General features: G+C 31.6%; 1 pseudogene across 1 annotated transcript; it reads left to right on the top strand.

Moving 5' to 3' along the window:
* The first annotated feature begins 303 nt into the window (after window positions 1-303).
* On the top strand, window positions 304-5742 carry LOC143249552 (dnaJ protein homolog 1-like; annotated as a pseudogene). The gene is made up of 3 exons (XR_013027831.1): window positions 304-673; window positions 1939-2801; window positions 4593-5742. The product of XR_013027831.1 is annotated as a dnaJ protein homolog 1-like (transcript).
* The last annotated feature ends 2062 nt before the right edge of the window (window positions 5743-7804 follow it).

The following is a 7804-nucleotide window of genomic DNA, read 5'->3' as shown; positions in this document are numbered from 1 at the left end:
CTATAAGAAAACAAACACATTTGGTTAAATATTTGAAATATACAATATTTTTAAATATCAGATTTCAATATGTTTCCTAATCGATTTTTCTAAATATTCAAATAGATTATTTAATTTTAATTCTGATATTACTTATTTTACTAAAGTTAAGTCGTATTTTACATTGAAATGATTTTGTGGTCCTTAACTCTTTAAAACCAAATTCAATATTTGTGTTCCGTAAATGGTACAATGTTAGGTTTTACTTAATACTATAAATTGACAATGATTCCTTTCGACAAGTTTGTCTTACGTTGTTGCAACGTAAGCTGTTTGAACATTTACACAGTGTGTGGTTGTAACGATCTCCCTGTGAGATTATAAAGTTAATGTAACTCGGCTACTGTATTTATTTAACTTGTAGGAAAGAATAGACGAAGGATCACTGAATGCTGAATAGCTTGTTTGTATATTTTATGTTAAACATATTATGCATATTTTTCAGTGTTAGCGATATAATCAAGGTTTTGAATCATACACAAGGTTGTGACTCGTGTGAGAGTCATAAGTTTTTTAAACCTTATGCAAAGAACAACTGTGTTGTGTGGGCAGCACCGCAGCTAGGCCTACACTAGTACCACTACTATTAGTGTTGCGCTACAGCATTAGTATTACAGCTTGGTTTTGTCAAACTGTAAGTTATTTTACATTAATTATTACCCATGTGTGTATATATAGTTAATGCCATTTTGTAGTGGACTTAAGTCTGACATAGTGATGTCTTTCAAACTATTTTGTAGATTAAATTCATAAGCCATTAACTTGAGGCAGTATAAGTTATAATTTAAAGTAGATGAAGGCGGCATATTCTTTTCTTACAGTATAGGTTAATTTTGAATTAGACTAAATATAGTAAAATAATTACAATGTTAAACTAAAAATTTAAAATTTGGAACGTTTAGTGGAGAGTTATACGTGAAGATAAATTTTGATCAGCTACTTGTCATTAGTTACCATACTTCCATGGTAAAAACTGGGACTTGTATATTGCCATAAAGAGTGATACTGTAATAGATCTGAAACAGTTTCATAAACTTTAAATAACATATTTTTAACCACTTGCTAAATGAGTAGATGTTTATTGCATTGTGCTTTAAAACTACAGATATGATTTTTTGAAAACCATATTTAAAGCATAATAAAAATGCATCTAATTTGTCTTGAATCAACTGAAAAGAAAACTTGATTTATTTTATTATGGTTAGGCAGGTGTTCAAATTTCAATTTCTACAACAGAAAAGGTTAGGTTAAGGAAACATAGCAAAGAGGGAGGAAACAGTATTATGTGACCTGTTTTTCTCTTGGTAAAATTAAAAGAAGTTGCATGTAGTGACAAACTGTATATATCAAACTCGCACTGAGATAGAGAGAAACTGTGACAATTGAATACTTTAACTGTTTTAGAAGGACACAAAATAAGGCTAAAACCTGGAAAGTCTGGTAACTACTTATCATTGGAATCTTACCAAAGTAAGTTATCTAAGTAATAGAATATAACATGAAACAAACAAAAACAGTAATTTTTTCATTTAATGCTGAATTGAAACACTGACTAAAGTGTTTCTTTGAAGTTAATACATAACATAGATTGTTTTGGACAGTTTTAGATTGTCACAGTTACAGATGTTTTAAAAACTTGAAGTGGTTATTCCAAGAGGTTACAAGTTGAATTGAAAAAACAAGTTCCTTTGCGTATTCTTTCTGGTAAGGCCAAATTTGGGAAATGTTTTTTTAAGTAAGATAGTAGCATATAACACTATCATATTAAATCACTTAAATTATATAAAATCAATAGTGTGTATGTGTAAAAAATGTAAAATTAAAGCTTTATTATTTGACTGTCCATGTGTGTTTTAAGATTTAAAGTTATATTTAATTTGAAAATTGTTTTTATTACAGATTTAGATTTTTTGGTTGAACACAATGGGGAAGGACTACTATAAAATTTTAGGTTTGAAAAGAAATGCTAGTGATGATGAGATAAAAAAAGCTTATCGTAAGTTAGCTTTAAAGTTCCATCCTGATAAGAATAAGAGTCCTGAAGCTGAAGAAAATTCAAAGAAGTAGCAGAAGCTTATGAAGTACTGAGTGATAAGAAGAAGAAAGAAATATATGATCAGTATGGTGAAGAAGGGCTGAAAGGAAGTTGTGGAGGAGGAAGTGGTGGTGGTGGCTCAGGGCCTCAGTTCACCTACACCTTTCATGGAGACCCTAGAGCCACATTTACCCAGTTCTTTGGAACTGACAACCCATTTGAAAACTTTTTCACCATGGGTGGTCTTGGTGGACATGGAGGAGGGCCAAATCTCTTCTTTATGGATGATGATATGGATGTTGAATCAGATTTATTCACTTCATCTTTTGGCAGTAGTAGCCGTAATAATCCCTTCCGGTCACAGAGTTTTACTGCAGGGAGCCCACACATGGGAACATCAAAGCCACACAAACAGGATCCACCAATTGAGTATGACCTTTACCTCTCCTTAGAAGAAGCCTTTAAAGGCTGTACTAAGAAAATGAAGATCAGTAGGAAAGTGTTGAATCCAGATGGTCGTTCAACTCGTCGGGAAGAAAAGGTATTGACAATTAACATTAAACCTGGCTGGAAAGCTGGAACCAAGATTACTTTTCAAAGAGAGGGAGACCAAGGAGTTGGCACCATTCCTGCAGATATTGTATTTGTGGTTAAGGACAAACCTCATTCATTGTTCAAACGAGAAGGCAGTGATATTAAGTATGTGGCTAAAATCTCTTTAAAAGAAGTAAGTTCTTTGTTTTTCTGGAAGTTAGTTTTCATGATTAAAAAATTAACTAATTACAGGAAATGTTTAGAAGTGAAAGTAAGAAAAATAATAGGAGAGAACTAATGGTTATAAAACTCTGGTTACATTAAAATTCAACTGGTTGGTGAAAGGGAGTAACTTAAGAACATGAGAAAGTGACAGATGGCCATTAAGCTCATCATGGTCATCAGAAAAACAAACCAACACAACATAATTGTAAATACTTAAATCCACAAAAGTATCCAACAAAATCTTAAGAGTTTAAACTACCTGTGCACCCCACATTCTACAAGTGAGCAACTTTTTAACACACACACACACACACACAAAGCACCCAACAACCAGACTATACCTAGTCTTTCATATATTACTCTTATTTCTGCTTATGTTTAGGATTATAATTCTAACTTTATCCTTTCACCATTCCAAAGAACTTCACATGAGCATTTCCCCAAGTCTCTAGCAATTTTAAGCAACTGAATCAGGTCACACCTAGTTGCTTCTATGCTCCTGACAAAGCAAATCGGGGAGTTTTTTTCATAACTTAAATTTTTCTTACCAGAAACCATTTTTAGAAGCTTACTCTTAACACTTTTAAGTAAATCAGTTTTTGTATTGTAGTTAGGAGAAACAAAACTAAACATATACCATTCATGAAGTTTCACTAAACTTCTATACAATTCATTGATAACTTCCCTACTTCTAAACTCAACATATGAGATCTAGAACCCTGTTTGCTCTTTACATCACTTCCAAACATTCGGTTGAAATCAGTCGTCACAACAAAATTCTTTTTTGCTTTCAACAACTAATTTCTCTCAGGCAGAAAAAAAGTTTCCAAACTTTTAAGTGCATCACTTTACACTTTCATTGTTGAAGTTAATTTCATACAGATTAGTCCTGTCAGAAAGACTACCCAACTCTTGCATTTAAAGAATTTATTCTAAAGAATTGGCCTTTCCTATCAGTTTAATATCACCAGCAAATCTTGCTGCTTATATGATAATCCATATCAATGGTATAGAAGATAAACAACAATCCCAAAATACTCTTCTAGTCACATTTTCACAATGAGAATGGTATTACAGTCCCGTTTTGTTTCTACTTTCAAACCAATTTTTATTCTACTTAAATGTTTCCCAAGTTCCTTAAGAATCTAATATAGCAGTGTATTACAAGGAACTTTACTAACCATAAGTAATTCTCACAACAAGGAATAAAGGTCAATAAATGTTTAATATATGAAAAACTATTATAGTTAGCATCTTATATAAAGGTACATTAAGCCTGAAAATACAACACTCATAAGTCATTTCATTGCAAAAATGCATTTTTAGTGTATTATCTTCATCTTTCATGGAACCTCGACAGAGTTCATGCACTATATTAAACAACTGTTCAAGCATTTTTTTTTATAGGTAGAATTGTTTTTGTTTTTCACTACAAAGTGTTTTATTAATAATCTTCACTTTATTAACATTTTCGTGGATAAACTGACAATTTATTAAAGGGAATGGTTTTATAAATTATATGCCTGAAATGGTAACCATTTTAGGCCCAGTAATGTTTTCTCTAAGCTTATTTCCCTATTCTGCTCTTGAACATTGTCTTTTCAGTGGAATTTTTAAAACAAATAGCAGTTGAAATTTGTTTTATAAACCCTGTTTCTAGTTTTGTAGAATATCATGTTTAAGGATATAAATAGTTTTTTACTCGGTTAATCTTACTACTGTACTTATAAGAATTTCTTAGAGTAAATTTTGTTTACAGGCATTGTGTGGAACTAATGTCGATATACCAACCTTGAGTGGAGAAAAACTGACTCTTCGTATCAAAGATATAATTAAGCCAAATGTGATACGTCGTATTGCAGGACAAGGTCTTCCCTATCCTAAGGAGCCAAATCGAAGAGGTGACCTAAATGTGGTTTTTGATATTAAGTTTCCAGACACCTTAAATGAAACTACAAAACAAATATTATGGGATTGTTTACCTTAAATTCCATAGTCTTAGGTACATATCCTACAAGGATGTTTGTTTGGGTCAGAAAATTGTATCATATAAAATAGATATGTGACATTTTGAAATGTTTGCTGCTAAAATTATAAAGTGTATACAAGAACTTTGAACCAATTTGTAATGGTTTTTAATGAGCAGTACAAAAAAAAAAGGTGCTAAACCCAAATTGGTAATGTTTGATACATTAGCCTGTTATGTGTTAAATTACTTGGTATTTTTTCATATTAGAGTAAATGATATTAGCTTTAAGAAGATAACTAATATTGCTTCATGAAGGCTGTATATGTATATAGATAACATTTTCATAATGTTTTTACTGAATGTGCTATAAATTTTGAAATGTCAATATTTGACAGCAGAATGTAAGAGACTCGAAAAACATTTTAAATGATTCTCAAATTTCCGAGAACTTTTAAGGAATTTCTGTAGGAATTGCTTTATAAACACTAAATGGTTATTGTATTTCTTGAGGATTGGCTACATTCATAAAAAATCTTTAAATACTCTTGATGTATATCTGATCAAACATTTTTTTAACCTAGTGAAGGATATCACTGATGTGCTAGGTTCCTTGAATGATGTTTCAAGCTGTAGTAAATATCAGGTTACCATTGGTTCTTTGTGCATATGATAAGATTGGGTCTTATCTCAATGTACTTAAAACAGGTTGTTTTTCGTGATACTGTGGTGCTTATATACAGTATATTTTATACCATACAGCCTCAAATATAAAGATGTCATTGTTTTAATAGTATAATTTCTTAATATAGTTACAAATATTTGTTAATTCATAACATATTAACTCAGTGTTTGTGTAGAAGTGGTAATCTTGTTCCTAGCACATTCTGTTTATATACGTGTTTAAAACATTTTAGAAGTGTAAATAAAGAAACAGATTTTATTTGTTGTAAATAGTCACTGTTAATAATTTCTAGTAAACTGAAAGATAAAAGGAAATTACGCAATTACAGTAAGAAAGAGTAAGTCTGATTATTTTGAAAAGTCTTGGTGATTTAGGTTTAATATACAAAACGTTAAAAATTGGAAACGCCAAATGCAGTTCAACATCATTAACAGATCGTCAGATATGCACAGTATGGAAGTCATTTATTCTTAATGCAGGGTTACATGGCATGGCCATGATGCAATAGTTGAATTAGTGTGTCCCATAAAAGCCTGGATATAAAGGAGTAACTGTAGATATTATGATTCTCATATAGGGCGTGTGGTGCCCTTGTGTGTAACCCGTAATTTTATTGCATTTTAGTGGTTAATTCCTTTGAAATATCTAAGAAAACTCGCTTCTACAAAGTTCAAACGTTAGTGCTTCATTATGGACTAACAAAAAATTTAGAAGTATTTTTTGTATACTATAAAAAGAACAATAACGGCTACGATTATTTAGATCAATCGCAGTAGATATTGAGAGTTGGAATAACTTAACATAAACTTGATGACAATTTGTTATCGGTGTGATTTGTTTAAACATAAATGCAAATTATTTAAATATTTCATATAGATGTAAAATAATATTTTAAAAAAACGATACAATTTCAAATTGGTATATATAGGTGTTAGATATTCTATCTTTGTCGTGTTGGGAACTAATCACCCATGTAGTCTCACTGTAGAAATGAGTCATACAGCTCCAGAATGAGAACAAACAATTCCCATGGGCCCCGGATGTCTAGGCTAAGCAGTGAAAGTTTGGTCACGGGACCACTGCGTAACGATCACGACCAGAATAGGCAGGCCCTACTTTGCAGCCGGCTTTCTCTTCTGTTGTGTGGTCTAACACTTTTTTTCTTTTCTTTTGATATTTACTTTCACTTCTACTGTACCCTCACCTCTACCACACGTACTTTGTTCTTATTTCGCGTTGTAGTTGGATTTGATAGCCCACGTAAGCAAATATCTCGGATCATCGCTTTAAACTCGTGGGTGAAGTGGAAACAATTATCTTTTAAAGATTTAGGGAATTGTACATCTGAATAATTGGTTATTAACTTCATATTTGCAGTTCTTTGTATTCGTTTTTTTCACACTGTTCGATAGCAATAAAATCGTGTTTATTATTCTTGTATTCAATACTTGTGAAAACTCATCAGCTGAAGCTCGCTTTAACTTCCAGTTAAACATTATGCTGAATGCACATTTCTTCCACTAGTTCTTGATGTTTGTTTTATTATTTATCAGATGTTGTCCATATTGGTGAAGTTTGTTAGCTATTCAAATAAACTATTAACTGGGTATCGAGTAATTTTAAAGTATCTATTGACATTTGTGTTGATTTTTTTTTTTTACATAAAAATGTCCAGTATAGTTTCTACATCGTTTGAAGTGAGCATGTCAGAGTTTAAAGTGCCCGAACTGTAAATATGAAGGTTTAAGATTTTCAACCAGTTGTCTAGTATCGTGGGTATGCTATTAACGCTCTCAAGTCTCAACATTCAGTCAAACAAGAGTAGAGTTAGGTACTGTTGACTAGCTGCATTTACAATTGAAGATGGTTGGGGACTTGGCCTTCCAAGTGTTTGCAGCTAGGTTTAACTTTTGTTTACTGTTGTTGCTGTTCCCCTTCCCCGTTTTTATCTCGGATAAATATGAAACATTTTCTTATATTAATAACAAATCTCGAATTATGACAAACAGGATATTGAAATTTCAAACTTTTATAATGCCAATGAGAGATGATAATGGTGAGAAATAGCTTAGAAATCTAATTATCACCAACCTCTGACTAAAACAAGCCATTAGAACTAAAAGTTAACCCACTAACATGATGTGCCGTTTTTGCTCATAATTATTAGAGCATATTAACACATATTTTGGATACACTTTCCGTTAACAGTATCTTTCTGCTTTATTTACATATTTGTATCAGATCTGTATTAGCATGAGCAAATATATTTCGAATTTCCAAGTTCTCTGTATTTTGGTGTAATAAGATTTATTTTCCAGCA

This window comes from Tachypleus tridentatus, chromosome 4, assembly GCF_004210375.1.
Source record: "Tachypleus tridentatus isolate NWPU-2018 chromosome 4, ASM421037v1, whole genome shotgun sequence".
NCBI classification, from domain to species: domain Eukaryota; kingdom Metazoa; phylum Arthropoda; class Merostomata; order Xiphosura; family Limulidae; genus Tachypleus; species Tachypleus tridentatus.
This window is presented reverse-complemented; position numbering and strand designations above follow the sequence as displayed.